Source organism: Labeo rohita, chromosome 3 (assembly GCF_022985175.1).
Source record: "Labeo rohita strain BAU-BD-2019 chromosome 3, IGBB_LRoh.1.0, whole genome shotgun sequence".
In the NCBI taxonomy this organism is placed as follows: domain Eukaryota; kingdom Metazoa; phylum Chordata; class Actinopteri; order Cypriniformes; family Cyprinidae; genus Labeo; species Labeo rohita.
This window is the reverse complement of record NC_066871.1, coordinates 35,399,287-35,423,027: the sequence shown is the minus strand read 5'-3', so window position 1 is coordinate 35,423,027 and position 23,741 is coordinate 35,399,287. Positions and strand designations below refer to the sequence as shown.

Here is a 23,741-nt window from a genome sequence, read left to right as displayed (position 1 = left end):
AAGGGTGCAAGAAAAATCAAAACTGAGAAAATCGCCTTTAAAGTTGTCCAGATGAAATTCTTAGCAATGCATATTACTAATCAAAAATTAAGTTTTGATATATTTAAGGTAGAATATTTACAAAATATCTTAAGGGAACATGGAACATTTACTTAATATCCTAATGATTTTTGGCATAAAAGAAAAATTGATAATTTTGACCCATACAATGTATTTTTGCTACAAATATATCCATGCTACTTAAGACTGATTTTGTGGTCCAGGGTCACATTTGTGTGAGAGTGTGTGTATATATGTAAAAAAAAAAAAAAAAAAAAAAAAAAAGCACATTGTTGTTTTTCGTGGATAAGAGAGAATATGTTTGTGTTGCAGAGCAGGAGTGGACTTAACATTTAAGGAAGGTAAGCGGCCACTTTGGGCCCTGGGGCACCAGCTGATACTGGGAAAGCATATTTGCAGTGTTGAGCAATGTAGCAGACATATCTGTTGATTTCTTAGCCAGAAGCATTCAAGTTAGAATCCAGTGGCCGCTCAAAATGCAGAGTTTTTGTCAAGAACTGAGTTCTGCAAGCTTGAGAATTCTCTCATTATAACTGAGTACAGATACGATGTAATTATGAGATCTATTGTGCAGTGTAGAGAGCTTATTAACGGACTGTCGCGCGAACACAATGAACTGAAGTGAGTGACAGCTTTTAGTGATTATAAGAGGGAGCGCTCTTTACACACATTCTAGGCCATATAATATTGACTGTCTCAGAACAGCGATATTTACCTCATTAAAGAAAGTATTATGTTTCAAGTCAGTAAATAAGTAGGCAAAATGATATTCACATCATTTTAAAGTAAATATTTTGGCCTACAAGACTAATGTTGTAGGCTAGATCACCCCCACCACCAATTAAGTTAAGGTCTTTCTGGTTTAGTGGAAGGGTTAGGTATAATTTACAGTCAATATGTTATTTCTGCATAGTTTTTTATAATGTACTACAACACTGATGTGCAAATATCTTCTATTACATTTATTACAAAGAAATGCTACCACTTTTACACAGTGTAAAAATAATCTGTCGTTATTTGTGCTTAGTGTAAATAGCACATCGCTAAGATAATACTGCTGTTTTTTTTTACAGAGTATAAACAATCTGTTTTTTTTTTACATTGAGTAAACAGCATGTGTCACTAAGAAAATGTTATTTCCACTCAGTGTAAGCAGCATCTATTGCTATTTACACTGAATGCAAATAACTTCTGCCTTTGAAATAAATCCACATCAGAAGAGTTGTGTCTGCGAGCAACTGAGTACTGTTTGTGTTCTGACTGAATCTGTGTTTTAAATGAATCGGCTGAGCAAATGATTCGAATGCATTCATAAAATCACTTGCTTCATTCCGTAATGAATCAGTCCTTTTGAAAAAAATAAAAGATAAAATAAAATCGAATTTGAATGATTACGATTTATTCATTAGGACAGTGATTTGCTGCCACCTACTGGTGGTTTTAGTTTCATATTTAAAGCAATTTATTTTCCCACCATCATTTTATATTTCAATGTTTAAAACACTAATCTTAATATTATCTCAATATTATTAATTCATTTAATTGCTTTAAATGCCAACTATTTTATTTAGGGGTGATTAATATAAAAGTATTTTTTTAATTTTTAAAAGCGAGTATTTAGATTGTTACTAACCTCAAACAAAATATCATTCAAAATAATTTTTAAAGCATGTATTTTGTGATCTGTAGTAAATACATTTTAACCTTCCCAACCCTATTTCACACAACGTGTTCTCATATCTGCAATGCTTAGTCGCTACAGACAGTTTGCTGCTGCTGTCATGGACAAAACTGCATAATCACGGCTGTTTATATGCTTAATAATTTCATTTTGCATTGAACGCAGGACTGTTATATTTGCTAACTGAGGAATTAATAAGGCAGACTACAGTCACATAACGTATCAAATATGATTTATGGCCTGATTTATGACTGGATTTATGAGCGTATTTTTGACTCTGTCATTGTTGATGGACAGTTAGACACATGTCTAGTGTGTGTATGATTAGATTTATGAGTGAATTTATGTGTTTATGACCTGTCTGTCACTCTGACTGCCATGTGACCAGGGTCTGTCAGCTCTGAGTGACATGACAGTGTTTGTGTAAATCAAAAGATCAAAAACAGATGTTAGATTTGACTTTAATTGTATTTCTGAGTGGTTTTATGATGTTTTATCTCATCCGCTTCCCTGGTGTTTTATGGTGTTTGCTTCTTCCAGATCTTTTGCTAACAGTCTGGGAGTTTTGGGTTTCATCCTGATTGTGGAAAAATGGCAGAGCAAATGTGTGTGTGTATTGTCACCTCAAAGGGATCAGTTTGTTGTAAGATCACTACGGTATATGCTAATGTTTAGATACCAGCCTACTGGGGCCCCATTTACATCTACCCCCCCCCGTGCAAGGACACAAACCCCTAACACAAACCCTAACACCATAAGCAGAGGCCAACGCAAAGATTCAAATGTATGATAAAGAATTAAACAAAATAAACTTTTCAAAATAAAAAAAAAAAAAAAAGACTTTTATTAAACTGTCACCCATCTCCTCAGCAGGACGCCTAAGTTTACTTCACCGTATTACAAATAGATCCTAAACTAATCATGACAAAACTGTATATCGTTGGAAAGGTCTAAGACACCTAAATAGATATTTGGCCACTGTTTGTGCTACAAATTATGTAGGAAAAGTAATAGATTAACTAATGACAAGAGTGCACCTCAAAAATCTACATCATAACAGGAGTTCTGACCTTTTTCACAAAAAAATTTGGGTCTGAAAATGTATCTTTTGAAAAAACCATTTTAAAATCAGACATTGCATTACCATGGAAAATGTACATCAAAGTCATATTACAAAATGTTTTCGTTCATGAATTATAAAAATGTAAGTTTTGGCATTTTCAAGTCTATGTTCAAAATGGGGGTGACCGTTAAAGGGTTAATAAATCTATGACATTTCTTAATTGATGAAAGTATTCATCCTGTTTTAATATTAATACAAGTAGTTTTTCATTTTAAAGATCATACCAGTTTCCTTTCAAACAAACTTTCTCCTAAGCCACAGGAAAATGTTTCTTTACTTTAGTTTATTTTATTTAGTTATTCTCACTTCATTAATTTAATTTATTTATTCACTCTTTGATTTTTGTCATCTTAGAACTTACAACCTGTTATATCAGTTGAAAAGTGCTTATGTACATGTAGGTAGTTAAATATCAAGGTGAATGCAAATGTTTTGTTCCACGCTACACAATAAAACAAGAGAGGATTTTCTTCCCGTAAGACTTGCGGACTGGTAGTTAAAACACACGTTCAGCCGCATGTAGTTAATCGTCTAAATTTAACAACATCACACAAATGTAAAAAGATTGTATCACAGTCTAATAAAACAGAGAGGCTGGTGAGTGGGGTCTACGATCATCAATGCATGTCTTATCAGATCAGCCAATGTTGTAAAAACTCTAAAGATGGTTTCTGGGGGTTTGCGACTCATTTACAGTCTAATTGAGGGATCTTGCATTTTTAACTTTTTTGTGGGGGTGTGTCAGGTGAAGCAGTGATCAAAACAGATATTTTTTCCAAGATGTTCAGTGATCAAAAGGGTATCTATTCCAACCATTTATGGTATACACCTGTGACCACAGCTGGGTCTACCAGTTTTGTGAATATTGCCAAAAAGTTCAGTAGGTCATAAGATGTGCATTGAACCTTTTTTAACACACAGCTGGATCTGTGTGAGGGGCATCTGGTAAATTGTTAGGTAAAGTTGAAGAAGAAAATACTTTGTCTAAGAAAAACAGGAATGTTTATAATGTGGATCTGTTGAATGCGGTTTCAACTGATGTTCAGGATGAGGTTAGATAGTTAAAGGAAAAGTCGATAACAACAAACTTAAATAGGGACAAAGGTGATTGTTTTAACAAACCGCTGTATGCTGTTGGGAAATTCTTGTTTCATTTTAGTGAATATTGTTTGTTTAGTTACATTTGTTATCTCTTTATATTCACTCCTAGATTTTTCAGTCCTCAACACAAGCACAACACATACACAGACACATACACAAGCACTCAAAAAAACTCAAACAAAACACAAACACAAAATAAAACAAACAACAAAAACAAACAAATGCAAACACAAACATAAATACAAACTCAAACACAAACACAAACACAAAAAATGCAAAAAAACAAACATACATGCAAACACAAAAACAAAATGCAAAAACACAAACATAAATGCAAACACAAACATAAACATACATACAAACACAAAACAAAAAAAACAAAAACATAAACACAAACATAAATGCAACAAAAAACTCAAACACAAACATGCAACAAAAACATGCAAACATAAAACAAAAACATACATGCAAACTAAACACAAAAACATACAAACATAAATGCAAACACAAACACAAAACATACATGCAAACACAAACACAAACATACAAAAAAACATAAAACATGCAAACACAAACAAAACATGCATAAACAAACAAACAAAAACACAAAATGGTAAACACAAAAACACAAAACAAACAAAACATACATGCAAACTAAAACAAACACAAAACACAAATGCAAACACAAACACAAACATAAATGCAAACTTAAACACAAAATGGCAAACATAAACATAAAAACACAAACAAACAACAAACACAAAACAAAAACACAAACAAAAAACATCAAAAAACACAAACATAACAAAACACAAACACAAACATACAACAAAAACATGCAACTAAAACACAAACATACAAACAAACAAACACACAAAAACAAAACATAAACACAAACAAAACATAAACACAAAACAAAAATGAAACATAAAAACAAACATAAATACAAACAAACAAAAATGGTAAAACATAAAACAAACACAAACATACATGCAAACAAACACAAAAAAACAAAAACACAAAAACACAAAATGCAAACATACAAACTTAAAAACAAAATGGCAAACAACAAAACATCCATGCAAACACAAACAAACAAACATAAACAAAAAAAACAAATGCAAACAAAACACAAATGCAAACAAACATACATGCAAACTCAAATGCAAACACAAACAAACAAACAAAACTCAAACAAAACATAAATGCAAACAAAACATAAACACAAAAAACACAAACATACATGCAAACAAATGCAAACACAAACAAAAATGCAAACACAAACACAAACATAACAAACTCAAACACAAAATGGTAAACATAAATGCAAACACAAACATGCAAAACAAAACAAAAACATGCAAACTGCAAACAAAAAACAAAAAAAAACATGCAAAACATAAATGCAAAAAAACAAAACAAACAAAAACTAAACACAAAAACATGGCAAACACAAACATAAATGCAAACACAAAACACAAACAAATGCAACATGCAAACACAAACACAAAACACAAACATAAACACAAACAAACAAACAAACAAACAAAATGCAAACAAACAAAATAAACACAAACAAAACACAAATGCAAACACAAACATACATGCAAACATAAATGCAAACATAAATGCAAACACAAAACATAAAAAACTCAAACACAAACAAACATAAACAAAATGCAAACACAAACAAAACAAACAAACACAAACATGCAAACAAAACAAACAAAAAAAATGCAAACACAATGCAAACACAAACATACATGCAACTAAAACACAAACATACATGCAAACACAAACAAAGCATGCAAACTCAAACACAAACATAAATGTAAACACAAACACAAACACAAACACGCACGTAAACACAAACATACATGCAAACTCAAACGCAAACATAAATGTAAACACAAACATAACAAACACAAACATGCACGCAAAATCCACCTGATGATGGAAAACCGTAAGATTAAATAACGATGTAACTTTTGTTTTAACAAATAAGTTTTGTAGATTTTTAGATCTTTCAGACCTAAAGCCATGATGAGGATTAGAAGTTGTCAAATGATCCTCTGGTGAGTGCAAGGCACTTAGACCTAAATATACTAAAAATTTGCTGTCGTAAACTTGTCTGCAACAAAAGAATGTCTTAAACAAGGTGCAACAAGTGACCCCATCTTTACATCAGATTCGATTTTCTTTCTGACTTTAAAATGCTATTATTATCCATGCTGTTTAAATGCATCATATTTATTGTCACACTGTAATGCTATATTTTATTAAAATACAAACAACTGTCTTTTAGTTTTATTTGACTAAGATTTGATCAAATAATTGACAGAATAAATGATCAAGTATTCGATAAGACCGTCTTTGTCACCCCAAGCTGATGCGTCTGACGATTTGTGATGACATTAATATCTTACTTATACAAATGTGTTAAGATGTTAAGTATGTGTAAAATATTTGTAAAGTTCAACATTACTGTTAAAACAGTTTAAAAAGCATGTTTTTGTGTAACAGTGTCCTGAGACAAATGGAAATAGAATGTATGAAAGCCTCTTCTTTTAAGATATTTGTAATGCAGACTAAAAAAACTTTAGATTGACAACTGAGGTTATTCTCTTGAACATGTATACAGTAACCAGTGGGTTCATGAAACATTATTGTATAAATACATAACCGTGTAAATTCATCATGATCATAAATATTAATCAATAAAAAACTTACTTTATATACTTACTTTAATATAAAATACCATAAAAAAAAAAATAGGGTTATGTTTCTAAGTTAGAGTGCTTATAGTTTGTAGTAAAATCATCTGTAGCAAATGTAGCAAAACATTTTTATCCCAAAACATTTTTCTTTCAAACTCTCACTCTCTCTCTCTCACACACACACACACACACACACACACAGGTTTTTCAGCGGCCCACAAACTGCCAACAACATCCTCAAGTTTGTTTTATCATTCAGCTGTAGCTGAGACCCTAATGAAATTATTTTATGCATTATTACAAGTACAGATGCTGAAAGAGTTCATTAACCTGTTTAATGTGAATAATATCACTTAAGACTAGTTTGACAAACACCGTTCTAACAACAAGTACAACCGTTGCAGATTTGTGTTCATGGCTTCTCTTTGTTCATTAACCTCAGTATTTGCATTTGCTTAATTTAATGAAGTATTTACCAAAAATTTTGAATATAGAATGCTACACAAGGATCTTTGAAAATGCTTTATCTGGAAATATACATGTAGCACTCAGAATAATTTAAGACTGCTTACTTTAAAATAAAACTACAATTAACACATTAACATTTTACAAGACTGTGAGATCTCGACTGATTTGTACAAAATTAAATAAAAATTCTATTAGAAATTATACTTTGATTTACCAGCAAGATACTTTACCCCATTGTTTGCAAGAAAATATGTGAGGTAATTTAAAAGATAATAATCTCACTAAATGTGTCAAACTATCTGATGTTTTAAGACTACTGAAGGTGTCACGTTCTTGTTTTTTTCACACCTACTGAGTCCTACCTACATTCACAATTGGTATTTAAATAAGGTTTAGCAGGGGACATAGTTAACCACTGAAGACATTCTGCATTCTCCAGTGACAATGGCGGCCTCCGGTCCAAACAGTCCTGAAACATCTAGAAGAATGATGTGTGTAACACCAACAAGACGTGTTGTTGAAATGAGAGAGGAGCTGACTTTTGCACCAAGGAAAAGTCAAGGGAAGAGTCTAAAAAAGATTTTCTGTGAAGATGAAGATTTTGTGAAACAAGATTTCCCAGTGTCTGATGATCGTGTGGGAAGATTTGTGTTTGACAAAGAGTTGCAGATTGTGAAACTCTACATTTTGGAATCTTACAAAGAATATACATCTGAATGTGACTATCTGCTTTTGACTGCCATAGACTGGGCATATTTCTACAATCAAATTTGGAGAGAATTCAGTTTTGGTGGAAAAGTCTGGTACTACTTCCAGTGGGATGGATCAACACCAGGTATGCGGTATCGTGCAACAAAGCCACCAGACTACATTTCTATATCATCCTGTTGGAACAAAACACTTCATGACCAAAATTACCTTATGTTGGTAAATAAATGCAACAAGGACTCTGAAACAGACATTTTGTCTCAAAGCAGCGACGAATCTGACTCTGAGTATGATCGCGACTGGCCTACTCCAGAGGACAATCCCTTTGAATGCTGCAAAACGAGTCTATGTTTTGACCAGAGTGACGTACCTGTTTTACACACCATTTTCTCAACAATAGACAAGCTGTTTAAGTTGAGTTGAATTTAAACTTTGCTGAATATCGAGTAAGTGTTTAATCCTGATGACTCGGATCAATATGTTTTGAATAGAGCCATGCGTTATAGCAAAACTATATGGTAAATACTCTATTTGCACATCGATACTGTAAAGGATTGAGTCCTTTCTTCTGTTTCCATGTTACAATCTCAGCATTCCTTGCTGTATGTTTAATTGTTTAATAAAAAGTTATTGGATTAGATTTTCCCTTGCCTCTAAGACTCTTTTATTCAAATTGTATCATATGTTTAAAAGGTGTAAGCCTATTTTGAAACACATTAAAAATATTGTTGATGTACAGTGTTGAATGAATTCACATTTGTAATTTATTTAAAATATTTTAATATGGAATTGTCACTAAAGTCTTTAACTGTACTTAGCATCTTAACATTATCTTTGGTATTTTAAACTCTGTAGCACCAGTGCTATGTGCAAAAAAGTTGACACAGTACAGCCCTGAAAAGTAATCACTTCAGCTTTTGAAAACTTCAGATTATGTAATTGCAATTATTATACAATTAATTTATACAAATAAATATATTTGACACACAAAATGAATGACAGGCAGAGAAACTCTCTTATTCACCATTTAATTATCTATATGAAAATTTAACTCAATGACACATCATTCTAATATCTCCTGTAAGTCATATAGATACGAAACAAAATAAGGGTAAGTGATAAGACACTGTATTTTTAGATAAACTATTTACATAATCTCTCTTAAAAAACCCTATAGGGTTATGATAATCAAAACAGCTACATGATAGTAGTTGCTAGAAACATGTTAGCAATATGTTAAATCATGCTCGATCTTGAGCTGGATCAAGCTTTGACCTCTGCAAACCGAACTGTCACTTTAATTAAATAATTGTCCCCACTTTTAATTGTGTCAACAGTGTAACAGAACATTAAGTTGTAATTCTAACTGAAAGTGACATTTCCAATGCAAACCATCTTTTGGTTTTAAAATAGTATTGTCAGAATTTACTAAAGACGCCTAGTGAAGAAGAAGCGCTGCTCTTGGTAGATTCTGCCGGTCATTCTGGCTGCGTCTGTGTTCTTTAATTTGTTCATTGTCAGTAAATCACACGCAAAATTTTCCCCTCCCATCAGTGCTTTTATGGAATTGCGCTCTAATGCTGCTTTGCCCTGTTTAGTAAACCTGGCCCTAAATAAATAAACATGACCTGACTGGACTTTACTGGAGTACCAAACTGCAGATGTGTTTTTAACTGCTGTTTTCACACCGCTGTCAATTATTGTTGTGTTTATTTTGCTAACACGTTTAGCACATTGAGCAATTCTTTTATGCAATTAATTATTATTTAATTACAAAAGTAGAATGTATATAGTTTTTCTCTCACGCACACACTATTATTAAAATATAAATCAATATGAAGCACAAACCTCAGTATGCTGAGTTGATTTGGACTCTTCAGTCCAGCAGAGAGCAGATTAACTCCAGAATCCTGCAGGTCATTGTTACTCAGGTCCAGCTCTCTCAGGTGTGAGGGGTTTGAACTCAGAGCTGATGCCAGAGCAGCACAACCTTCCTCTTTCACCAAACAGCCAGATAATCTACAACAACAGTAATAATGTTAGTGTGCTTAAGTTTAGAGATGCTGTGCGATGGTGATTGTGTGTGTGCACCTACAACCTTATTTTGGGGAGAAATATATACCCATAAGTGAATTAAAACTGAAATAAAAGCAGTATAAAAAAATATATAAAATTACATATTGGTGGGACACTGAAGTCTATGTTATGATATGAAGGAATTTATTCAAGAACTGCTCTGAACGATTCACTGAATGACTTTTACTCAAATTAATTTTATAATAATTAACTGGCTTGAGGTTTCTGTTAACAGTGCGATTTTCTGAAGATTTTGATGATTTAACATGTTGACAGCATGCTTCTAGAATGATGTATCCCATTGCAACGTTTTAATGTGTTTCTAGCATTACATAATACATTGTTGCTAGCAAGTTTTAACACAATGCTAACAGTGGCAGAAAACAGTGCAGAATATAAACATTTTCACTTTTTGCCTAAAACTTTTTAATCCAATTGTAGAGAGTAGGTAGATTTGTAGTAGGCTAATGAAGGAAAAAAACAGAACTACCCAAAATGTTTTGCTCTTAAACTCGCTTGCCAGGGCGTCTTTAATTATTACAATCACAAAATGAATCATTGTGAAACACAAACCTCAGTATGTTGAGTTGACAGTTTGGACTCTTCAGTACAACAGCGAGCAGTTTCCCTCCTGAATCCTGCAGATGATTGTCACTCAGATCAAGCTCTCTCAGGTGTGAAAGGTTTGAACTCAGAGCTGATGCCAGAGCAGCACAACCTTCTTCTTTCACCAAACAGCCAGATAATCTACAACAACAGTAATAATGTTTAGTGTACTTAATTTTAGAGATGGTTTAGATCTTATTTCTGGCATTTGGGAACAGCAGCATGAATGTGGGGTATATGATTATTGCAATACAAAGTAGTTTTAAAAACTTTAATCTTAGGTGGCGCAACTAATTAATAAAATTAATTGTGACTATTTAATTGTGACTGTATATATAGGGGCATCTCAAAAAAATAGAATATTGTGAAAATGTTCTTTTTTTGTTTGTAACTTATTTCAAAAACTGAAACTTTCATATATTCTAGATTTATTACATGTAAAGTAAAACATTTCTAAAGTTTTTTTGTTTTAATTTTGATGATTAGAGCTTACAGCTCATGAAAGTCAAAAATCCAGTATCTCAAAATATTTACATTTGAGTTTCATTAAATATCCATCCTTACAGTATAAATTCCAGGTATCTCTTGTTTTTTGAAACCACAATAATGAGGAAGACTGATGACATGACAATGGTCCAAAAGATAATCATTGACACCCACAAAGAGTATAAGTCACAGAAGGTCATTACTGAAAGGGAGTGCTGTATCAAAGCATATTAAATACAAAGTGGACTGGAAGGAAGAAATTGGGTAGGAAAAGGTGCACAAGCAACAGGGATGACCACAAGCTTGAGAAAACTGTCAAGCAAAGCCATTTTTCAAACACTTGGGAGAGCTTCACAAGGAGTGGAATGAAGCTGGAGTTAAGCGCATCAAGAGTCACCACGTGCAGACGTCTTCAGGAAAAGGGCTACCAAGCCACTCATGAAACAGAAACAACGTCAGAAGGATCTTACTTGGGCTAAGGAGAAAATGAACTGGACTGCTGCTCAGTGGTCCAAAGTCCTCTTTTCAGATAAAAGTAAATTTTGAATTTCATGTTGAAATCATGATCCCAGAGTCTGGAGGAAGACTGCAGAGGCACAGAATCCATGCTGCTTGAAGTCCAGTGTGAAGTTTTTGAAGTCAGTGATGATTTGGGGTGATCATCTGTGTTTTATCAAGTCCAAACTCAATGCAGCCGTCTACCGGGAGATTTTGGAGCACTTTATGCTCCCATCTGCTGACAAGCTTTATGGAGATGCTGTTTTTCTTTTCCAGCAGGACTTTAGCACCTACCCACAGTGCTAAAACTACTTCCAAGTGGTTTGCTGACCATGATATTACTGTGCTTTATTGGCCAGCCAACATGCCTGACCTGAACCCCATAGAGAATCTATGGGATATTTTCAAGAGGAAGATGAGAAACAGTCGATCCAACAATATACAGACAATCTGAAAGGCTCAACAGTGCCTCAGCAGTGCCACAGGCTGATCGCTTACATGTCACACTTTACTGATGCTGTAATTTGTGCTAGGAGCAAGGAATTTGCTGTAATATGTGCTGCCGACCAAGTATAGAGTGCATAAATGAACGTACGTTAAAGAACTTTTCTGTTTTGCAAATCCGTTTTTTGATTGATCTAAGGAAATATTCAAATATTTTGAGATACTGGATTTTTGACTTTCATGAGCTGTAAGCTGTAATCATCAAAACTAAAACAAACTTTAGAAATGTTTTACTTTATACATGTAATGAATCTAGTATACATGAAAGTTTCAGTTTTTGAAATAAGTTACAAACAAAAAATTGACTTTTTTTTTTTTTTTTTTTTTTACAATATTCTAATTTTTTGAGCTTCACCTGTATATTAGTGATTTTTTTATTTTCATTTTAATGCATTAAAATATTTCAAGCATCAAGTTCAGCAGCGGCAGCTTTTAAAGTAACAGCAGACAAAATATCCTAATAACCAGCTGCTGTGATGTCTGTTAATCAAAGAACCAAATTAAAAAAGAGGAAATCAATAACTTCTGTAGTTTTAAGCTTTATCTTTTATTTAATTTAGATTTAGTGTTTGATAACTTTAATTTGGCTGTATTTTCTTGCTGAAAAGCACAGATAATGACGGTTATTATAATAGGTTTATATAAATGTTTAACTGAACGTTCTCAGTTATACTGTAATGTTAAATGGCTATAGTCAATGGCTCAATATTAGGAAAAAATTCATAGAGACATCAGTTGGTAACAGTGATACTTGCCTTCAGTCATAAAAAATGGCATTAAACAAATATCAAAAATATACTTCCTTTATGTTGTTTCTACATTAATTTGAAGATTGAATGTGAAATTATGGCAATATAAAAGCATAATTAAAAACTGTAATGTTAGGTGCAATTAACTGCGATTAATTTCAGAAAAATGTGCGGTTAATTAGTTCAATAATTAGTTATTATTTTTTAAAAATCGATTGACATCACTATATATATATATACATATATATATATATATATATATATATATATATATATAGTGGTGATGTCAATCGATTAAAAAAAATAATACTAATCAACTTCAAATGTTTATACTATATATATACTAGTCAACATTTGAAGTGGATAAAAATCTTTCATCAGACTTGTCCTAAAACCAAAACAATACTCATTCTTGTCTTAGGACAACTTTGATAAACTTTTTTTTTTTGATCCACTTCAGATGTTGACTACTATATGAAGAGTTCAGAAGCAAAACCAGCTAAAAGCCATCTCGGTCAAAAATGAGATAATGATACTGAGTGAATGCTCTGGACACATATTATATGTCCATCAAATACTTTTTCTTGAAACTCGCTAAAATACCAGCCTCAGCCCAATCAGAAGTACCGGTACTTACAGAAACCTATACATCTGAGCTTGATAAAAATTCCCTTTTTTAAAGAAAGATGTCAGCTGGACTTGCATCTGAACTCTTCATATATATACAGTACAGACCAAAAGTTTGGACACACCTTCTCATTCAGGGAGTTTTCTTTATTTTCATGACTATGAAAATTGTAGATTCACACTGAAGGCATCAAAACTATGAATTAACACATGTGGAATTATATACATAACAAAAAAGTGTGAAACAACTGAAAATATGTCATATTCTAAGTTCTTCAAAGTAGCCACCTTTTGCTTTGATTACTGCTTTGCACACTCTTGGCATTCTCTTGATGAGCTTCAAGAGGTAGTCACCTGAAATGGTTTTCACTTCACAGGTGTGCCCTGTCAGGTTTAATAAGTGGGATTTCTTGCCTTATAAATGGGGTTGGGACCATCAGTTGTGTTGTGCGGAAGTCAGGTGGATACACAGCTGATAGTCCTACTGAATAGACTGTTAGAATTTGTATTATGGCAAGAAAAAAGCAGCTAAGTAAAGAAAAACGAGTGGCCATCATTACTTTAAGAAATGAAGGTCAGTCAATTTGAGATCTTTGGTTCCAACCACCGTGTCTTTGTGCGACGCAGAAAAGGTGAACGGATGGACTCTACATGCCTGGTTCCCACCGTGAAGCATGGAGGAGGAGGTGTGATGGTGTGGGGGTGCTTTGCTGGTGACACTGTTGGGGATTTATTCAAAATTGAAAGCATACTGAACCAGCATGGCTACCACAGCATCTTGCAGTGGCATGCTATTCCATCCGGTTTGCGTTTAGTTGGACCATCATTTATTTTTCAACAGGACAATGACCCCAAACACACCTCCAGGCTGTGTAAGGCCTATTTGACCAAGAAGGAGAGTGATGGGGTGCTGTGCCAGATGACCTGGCCTCCACAGTCACCGGACCTGAACCCAATTGAGATGGTTTGGGGTGAGCTGGACCGCAGAGTGAAGGCAAAAGGGCCAACAAGTGCTAAGCATCTCTGGGAACTCCTTCAAGACTGTTGGAAGACCATTTCAGGTGACTACCTCTTGAAGCTCATCAAGAGAATGCCAAGAGTGTGCAAAGCAGTAATCAAAGCAAAAGGTGGCTACTTTGAAGAACCTAGAATATGACATATTTTCAATTGTTTCACACTTTTTTGTTATGTATATAATTCCACATGTGTTAATTCATAGTTTTGATGCCTTCAGTGTGAATCTACAATTTTCATAGTCATGAAAATAAAGAAAACTCTTTGAATGAGTGAATGAGAAGGTGTGTCCAAACATATATAAACAATATATATATATATATATATAAGAAAACAGTGCAGAATATAAACAATTTCACTTTCCCTCTTAAACTTGCTTGACAGGGCGTCTGTAATTATTAAAATCACAAAATTAATGTGAAACACAAACCTCAATATGTTGAGTTGACAGTTTGGACTCTTCAGTCCAGCAGCAAGCAGTTTCCCTCCTGAATCCCGCAGATGATTGTTACTCAGATCAAGCTCTCTCAGGTGTGAAAGGTTTGAACTCAGAGCTGATGCCAGAGCAGCACAACCTTCCTCTTTCACCAAACAGCCAGATAATCTACAACAACAGTAATAATGTTAGTGTGCTTAATTTAAAGATGCTTTAGATCTTATTTCTGGCATTTGGGAGCAACAGCATGAATGTGGGGTGTATGATGGTGTATAGAGTAATTAATGAAAACAAAATAACACCAACAAAAAAAAAAAAATTGACGGGATGCTGAAGTCTATGTTATGATATGAAGGCATTTACTGAAAGACGTTTATTCAAATTAATATGCTAATAAATTAATTGGCTTGAGATTTCTGTTAACAAGGTGATTTTCTGTAAAACATTTTTATTAGATGACACATGTTCTAATCCACAACATAAACGACTAAAAACTGGAATATGGGGGAAAAAACTCTGCTTGTATTTCTGGGAACCTTTTGTCACTATTTTGGGTGACCCAACAAAAACTAATTAGCATATATTCTGTGTGCATTTAAAACTATCTGGACGTGTATAGGATTAATAAAATGATTTTGATGACCAACTTTGATGTGACAAAGGCTTGTCTGAAAGTTTTAAAGGGGTCATGAACTAGGCGTGGAGGATTGTAGACTCAGAAGTAAACACCCACTGCTATAATTGGGTAACAGTTGTGTATGTTTGACAGTCTACGTCCTTCATAGATAGACACTGCTGTGATTTAGGTTAAAAATGCAGAACAGTTTCCCAAACTCCTGTTAAACTTGCTTGGGTGTCTATAATTATTAACAATCACAAAATTAATCAGTGTGAAACACAAACCTCAGTATGTTGAGTTGACAATTGGGACTTTTCAGTCCAGCAGCGAGCAGTTTCCCTCCTGAATCCTGGAGATGATTGTTACTTAGGTCCAGCTCTCTCAGGGGTGAGTTTGATGATTGTAGAGCAGAAGTCACAAATTCACAGTGCTGATTTGTGAGATTACAGCCTGCCAAACTGAAAACAACAAAACAGCAAGGACTCTGTTTAAAAGGCATGCTGGTGTGCTGATGTCTCCACCAGATTTAAAGACTTAGTTACTTTATTACATAAACCAATTCTTTGGACTAAAATCACCTAAACAACTGTCACAGAGTTGAACTGTGTTTACAGATTAAGCTGACAAAGCAAAGTTTTTTTTCTTTTTACATTCTACAAATCTTAAAAAATAAATAAATAAATAAAAAATAAACTAATAGCATTTATTGAATGAATGAAAACATCACTCAAGTGCAGTAATTAACATCTATGCTTATGAACACAAACCCCAATAAAACACATCAAACTTCCATCAAAACTTATGTTGAACCTTATGTTAAATATAAATATAATTGTGTTTACTTTTCCCCACTTACAGAGCTTTTCTGCAGTTTCTCACAGCAGGTACTAGTCTCCATCTACCCTCTGTTGATGATGTGATGTTGTATTTTTTAAGGTCTAACTCATCCAGCACCTCCTCTGACATCAGGATCATGTTTGCCAAAGTTGAACATTGTGCAAGAGAGAGATTTTTTCTTTTTGTTTTAGAGTTTAAAAATGTCTGCATTTCTTTAACAATAGAATTATCCTTCATCTCATTCAAGCAGTGTGACAGATTCATCCATCTTTCAGGACTGACATTGTTTTTTTGACCTCGTTTGAGGTTTCTAATTATTTTCTTGATGCTCTCTGGGTTGTTCTCTGTGTGTATCAGTACATCTTGTAAGAGTCTCTGATTGGACTCCAGTGAGATGCCATGAAGAAATCGAAGGAAAAGATCCAGGTGTCCATTTTTACTGTCCAGTGCTTTATTCATTGCCCCCTTTAGAAACACATCTAGAGAATCATTTTCACACTGATTTCTGAACTTTCCTTTCAGGAACATTTTCAGAATATCACTGTTCTTGTGTAAATAGCAGTAAAACACATACAGTGCTGCAAAAAACTCCTGAAAACTCAGATGTACAAAGCTGTAAACCTTCCTGTGATAAATCACAGATTCTTCCCTAAAGATCTCGGTGCAAATCCCAGAATACACTGAGGCATCAGTGACGTCTATGCCGCTCTCTCTCAGGTCCTCCTCATAAAACATCACATTGCCCTTCATCAGCTGACTGAAAGCCAGTTCAGCAAGTTTCACAATCACTTCTTTGTTGGACTGCAGGAGTTTCTCTGGATCTCTCTCTTCATACTTCTGGTTCCTCATATTTGTTTGAATGAGAAGGAAGTATATGTACATTTCAGTCAGAGTTTGAGGGATTTCTGCACTGAGATCTTGTTTCAGGATGTTTTGAAGCACAGTGGCTGAGATCCAGCAGAAGACGGGTATGTGACACATGATGTGGAGGCTTCTTGCTCTTCTGATGTTTGAGATGATTCTGTTGGCTTGATGCTCATCACTGATTCTCTTCCTAAAATATTCCTCCTTCTGAGGGTCATTGAATCCCTGAATTTCTGTCACACGGTTGATGTATTTAGAGGGGATCTGATTGGCTGCTGCTGGTCTGGTGGTGATCCAGATGAGAGCAGAGGGAAGCAGATCTCCTTTCATGAGGTTTGATATCAACACACCCACTGATGAAATCTCAGTCACATCAGAAATTTTCTGACTGTCTGAAAACATCAGTTTAATTCTGCTTTCATCCAGACCATCAAAGATGAACACAACTTTACATTCATCATAAATCTTTGAATCCAAATACTGAAGTTCAGGATGAAAGGCAAGCATAAGTCTGTGAAGACTGTACTGATTATCTTTAATCAAGTTCAGCTCTCGAAATGTAAGCACAAACATGAAATCTACATCCTGATTCACTTTTCCCTCAGCCCAGTCCAGAATGAACTTCTGCACAGAGACGGTTTTTCCAATTCCAGCGATGCCTTTAGTAAGAACAGTCTTTATTTTGTCTTTCTTCTCTCTTCTCATCTCCTCATATCCTTGTTCAGATAAAGGATTAAAGATGTCATTGCAGTTGATTGGAGTGTCTTGGAGGGTCTTGTAACTTTTCTCCATCTGTAGCACCTCATGTTCTTCATTCACTCCTTCACTCTCTCCCTCTATGATGTACAGCTGTGTGTAAATCCTGTTCAGGAGGGTTTGATTCTCTTGTAGTTTGATTCCCTCAAATAAGCTCTCATACTTGTTCTTCATGCTGGTTTTGTGCTGGTCTTTGACTCTCTGTAGATCATCATGCACTGGTTGATGAGAATCGAGTTGCAGGGCTGCTTGTGTGTCATGATGACTGATGTGGTTCTGACAGTAAGAGGATGTGAAGGTCTGACAGGACAAATATCTGATTTGCTCAGCTCTCCCTACACTGAAAACACATTAAGATTTATGGAGAGACAAAAACACAGAAAAGAGCTTTATCAAAACAGAGAAAATATTTAAATGTCTCTAATATTAAATAATCTTATTTGAAATCATACCACAACCACATTTAGAAAGAGTGTTCGATTGATAGGCTAATTTTTAAATATAATGAATTTACTGTGGCCAACAGAGCCTTCTTATTAGACAAAAAGGGAAAAGACAGAGAAGCACACAAGAGCATAAGCACATGTACAGTATTTAACAAAAGGCCTTTTGAATTTTTCTTTTCCGTTTTCTTTCTTTATATCACGATTTTCATTTGTGTTATATTATCTGTTAAAAAAGAGAGCATAATTTCCGTTTTTTTTCAGTATAAATAACTTTACTGCAGAAATAAAATACAAATGTGCATTTCTCTCTTGTTATTTCTGTGCACAATATTTGTTCTTGTGTTGAATGTCTCACTCTACATCAGTGGTTCTCAACCCGCGGAACCGTCATGAAACCAAGTACGGCCCGCCGAACACATTACAAAAGAACTTAGTTTTACAATTTATTTTTGTATTTACATTAAATTAAAAATGTACTAAAGAAATATAAACTGTAATGTTTTTATATGAAATAATTTGTTTTCATATCCCAGACAGTAAAAATCATCTGGCCCGGATATGGCCCAAACCCATCGGAAGTTCTGGGCCAGATCCGTGCAACGGACTCGGGCCGGCTTCCTTTGGCACAACGGGCCAATACCGGCATGGATCCGTTTTTCCGCATTTGGACCAGAACTGGGCCAGCTCCAGGCCAGATGCGGATTCTTTTATGGTGATTTGGCCCAAATGTGGGCCGGATCTGATCCAGTACCAAGCCAGATCCGGGCCAGTACCAAGCCGGATCTGGTCCAATACCATGTCGGATCTGGTTTAGTACCATGCCAGATTTGGGCCAGTAACATGCCGGATCTGAGCCAGCTCATTTTATATATATAAATAGACCTACACACACACACACAAGTTGTAGACACATCTAGAATTCAAATACTATTAGTTTATTTGTATAGTGCTTTTCACAATACACATTTCAATGCAGCTTTACAGAAAATGCATGTTTCTCTGCTACAGCTAAAAAGTAACTGAAGATGACTGTGTCAGAGTAATGTCATATGCCACAGTATTTGTACAGTTTCTGGATAATACAGATCATACAAGTAGATAATGACTGTATTTAAGCAGAAATGATTAATACCGTTAAAGCAATGACTACAACCATCTTACATAATACATAATTATCTTACTGTCTTATGCCACTTATTTATTTTTTGTATAGATGTATAGACAATTACTGTACTGAACACTTTATTAAAACAATACAAATACACTGCAAAAAATGATTTTCTTACCTAGTATTTCTGTGTTGTTTTCTAGTATATGTCTACAAATTCTTGAATCAAGATGGATTTAATTTACAAGAAAAACAACTTAAGATATTATGTCTTGTTTTCTAAAAATTATCAAAATTTTGTTAGTTTTTTAAACAGTTTGCTTAAAACAAGCAAAAATATCTGACAATGGGGCAAGAAAAATAATCATTGGCAAATATTTTACAAAATTGTATCTTTTTTTTTTTTTTTTAGAAAACAAGACTTAATATCTTAAGTGATTTTACTTGTCAAGTAAATTCATCTTGATTCAAGAATGTTTAGATATTTATACTGGAAAACAAGACAAAATACTAAGAAAATCATTTTTTGCAGTGTATTCATATTAAAACAACTGAATTACTACACAAAAGAATGCAAAAGATGTGCCACTGTGCATCTTTTCTTTCATTTTCATCATTTTTGCACAAAAAGCAAGTGTCTACATGTCTCTACTTCTAGTGCTTACTGTGCATAATATTCACTAAACTTAAAGGAGAAGTCCACTTCCAGAACAACAATTTACAAATAATTTACTCGGCCACTTGTCATCCAAAATGTTCATGTCTTTCAGTCTTCAGTCGTAAAGAATTTTTTTCAGCCGTTTTTTGAGGAAAAAATGTCAGCAAAATGTCAGAAAAAATGTCTCCATATAATGGACTGGTATGGTGCCTCGATTTTGAACTTCCACAATGCAGTTTAAATGTGGCTTCAAACGATCCCAAATGCGGTTGTAAACAATCCCAGCCGAGAAAGAAGAGTTTTATCTAGCGTAACGATCAGTTGTTTTCATTTTAAAAAATACAATTTATATACTTTTTAATGTCAAACGCTCGTCTTGTCTCACTTTTCCTTGACTTTTTTTGTTCTGGTTCATGACAGTTAGGGTATGTTGAAAAACTCCCATCTTACGTTCTCCCTCAGCTTCGAAATGGTCCTATATCGCTGTTTTACCTTTTTTTGTTAAGAGTGTTTGATCTTCTTTGTATGTCCACATTGCAAAGACTGTGTCAGAACTTCTGCAGTGATGTAGGATGATTTTGAAATGATTTTTGAAGTTAAGGGAGAAAATACGATTGGAGTTTTTCGACATAAAACTCTGTCTTGAGCCAGAATACACCGAGTTCATGGAGAACAAGACGAGACGAGCATTTGAGATTAAAAAGTATTTCAGTTGTATTTTTTTTAATGAAAATTACAGATCGTTTTACTAGATAAGATCCTCTTTTCTTGGCTGGAATCATTTACAACCACATTTGGGATCGTTTGAAGCCGCATTTAAACTGCATTTTGGAAGTTCAAACTCAGGGCACCATATCAGTCCATTATATGGAAAAAAATGCAGAAATGTAATTTCTTTACGACTGAAGAAAGAAAGACATGAACATCTTGGATGACAAGGGGGTGAGTACATTATATGTGAATCTTTGTTTTGGAAGTGGACTTCTCCTTTAAAACAGTGCTACACAATGGGAATGAGAAGAATTTGAATGATTACCACAGGGGAAATTTTATACCACAGTGAAAGTTCTTATACTGTAAATGTGGGTCACCATCGTGCGCTTGAGTTGGTTCTAGTTGTAATAGTCTTGTGCAATGTCATTTTTGAGGTAAATTTGAGCCCTCTGTCTTATTCCACAGCTTAAAGACAGTTCCCTCCTTTTCGTTGTCTCTAAAAAAAGATTAAATGTGTAAAAAAATGTTATTGGCATCTCTCACATAAAAGAAGTTTACATATAGTCCACAAGCAAAAAATAATAGTAGAATTTATAAAAATGACTCTGTTCAAAAGTGTACATCCCCCTTCTTAATACTGCGTTGTTACCTGAATGATCCACAGCTGTGTTTGTTTGTTTAGTGATAGTTGTTCAAGAGTCCCTTGTTTTTACAGTTAATCTGCCTTCTGTTCTTTAGAAAAATCCTTCAGGTCCCACAAATTCTTTGTTTTTAGCATTTTTGTGTATTTGAACACTTTCCAACAATGACTGTATGATTTTGAGATCGAACTTCATCCACTCTGAGGGCAACTGAGGGACTCATATGCAACTATTACAAAAGGTTCACATGTTTACTGATGCTTCAGAAGGAAACACGATGCATTAAAGGATTACTCCATTTCCAGAATAAAAAAAATTCCTGAAAATGTATTCACCCCATGTCATCCAAGATATTAATTTCTTTCTTTCCTCAGTCACAAAGAATTAAGTTTTTAAGGAAAATATTCCATGAATTTTCTCCATATAGTGGACATCAATGGGGATTAACGGACTGAAGGTTAAAAATGCAGTTTCAATGCATACTTTATGCATACTCTGTGGTTCAAAACAGTTAGAGTCTCATTTTCTTCTCCAACTTCAAAATCGTCCAACATCAGTTTTACCTTTTTTTGTAAAGGGCGTTTTATCTTTTTTGCATGTTCACTTTGTAAACACTGGGTTGGTATTTCTGCAGCGATGTAGGATGATTTTGAAGTTTGAGGAGAAAATGAGATGGGAGTTTTTCAACATACTCTAACTGTATTAAACCGGAGTGCACAAAGTACATATGCGTATCGTAGAGCTAGACAAGACAAGCATTTGAGTTTAAAAAATATATAACTATATATACATTTTTTTTTTAGAAATTAATCGATTGTTTCACTAGAAGACCCTTATTCCTCAGCTGGGATCGCGTAGCCCTTTGAAGCTGCATTGAAACTGCAATTTTAACCTTCAATCCGTTTATCCCCATTGAAGTCAACTATATGGAGAAAAATCCTGGAATGTTTTCCTCAAAAAACTTAATTTCTTTGTGACTGAAGAAAAAGGACATGAACATCTTAGATGACATGGGGAGAGTAAATTATCAGGAATTTTTTATTCTGGAAGTGGAGTAATCCTTTAAGAGCCAGATTAATTAGCGCACATGACATCAGTGTCACGGACACTTCTTTTAATACACACTTCCTTTAATCACTGACTGGAGATGAAAAATTGTTTGTGCCCAAATGACACACAGACTGTAGCATTGCTGGAGGACTATGACTGTCATGACAGGTATATTGTTCAGGATGCTGAGTGTGAAGTTGTTTGAAGGAGCATTTCTCCAGAAAAGCTGTGAGCCACAATCGGCCCTAACAATCAGTGTTTTGAACAGCACTAGTTGTAACATTTTTAGGCACTCAATAATATCACTACTCAATTATACACTGTGTTATTCAAATAGCTTGAATAACTCAAACTCCACTGAACACACAAAAAAAAAAAAATTACAACAAAAATAGGGACTCACCTTCCTGTTTGACAGCCTTGGGTAACGGGTGGAAACTGAAATTTAAACAGATTTTTATATAGTGTTGCTGCACAATTTTTCAATTCATTTACTAAATTAACATGGAACATATCGTTAACAGAAAAAAAGCATCTTTTGGCAAATATTTTTTAAATAAAAAACCATACCAAACAATATAATGTAATACATGTCTGCTTCCTCAGTGCCCTTCTCTGTTTCTATCATTCAGGATGTGCCTAAAAGCGTTTTGCCTGTTTATTCAAGGGGACTCGGCTGGTCAAAAGTTTGGACACATTCTTTTTTTTATGTTTTGAAAAAAGTCATTAATGCTCCTCAGGCCAAAGCAAATTTAAAATAATGGTTTCTATTTTAATATACTTTAAAATAGTATTTATCACTTTGATCAAAGCTACATTTTCAGCATCATTACTCCAGTCTTCAGTGTCACATGATTCTTCAGAAATCATTCTAATATGCTGATTTATTATCAATGTTGAAAACAGTTGTGCTGCTTAATTTTTTTGGGAACCTGTGATACTGTTTGTCAGGATTTATTGATGAATAAAAAGTTTAAAAGAAAAGCATTTATTTATTCATCTTTTTCCATCACAGAAATTTATTATTACAGTTATTATCAATTAAAATGTTTTTTCTTTGTGAATATATTGTAAAATGTAATTTATTTCTGTGATCAAAGCTGATTTTTCAGCATCATTACTCCAGTCTTCAGTGTCACATGATCCTTCAGAAATCATTCTAATATGCTGATTTGCTGCTCAAGAGACATTTCT

The 23,741-nt window shown here is 34.1% G+C and overlaps 1 pseudogene; it reads right to left on the bottom strand.

The window, feature by feature from the left end:
* Positions 1–23,741, bottom strand: part of LOC127162673 (NACHT, LRR and PYD domains-containing protein 12-like) — a 49,379-nt pseudogene that overhangs the window by 9,957 nt on the left and 15,681 nt on the right.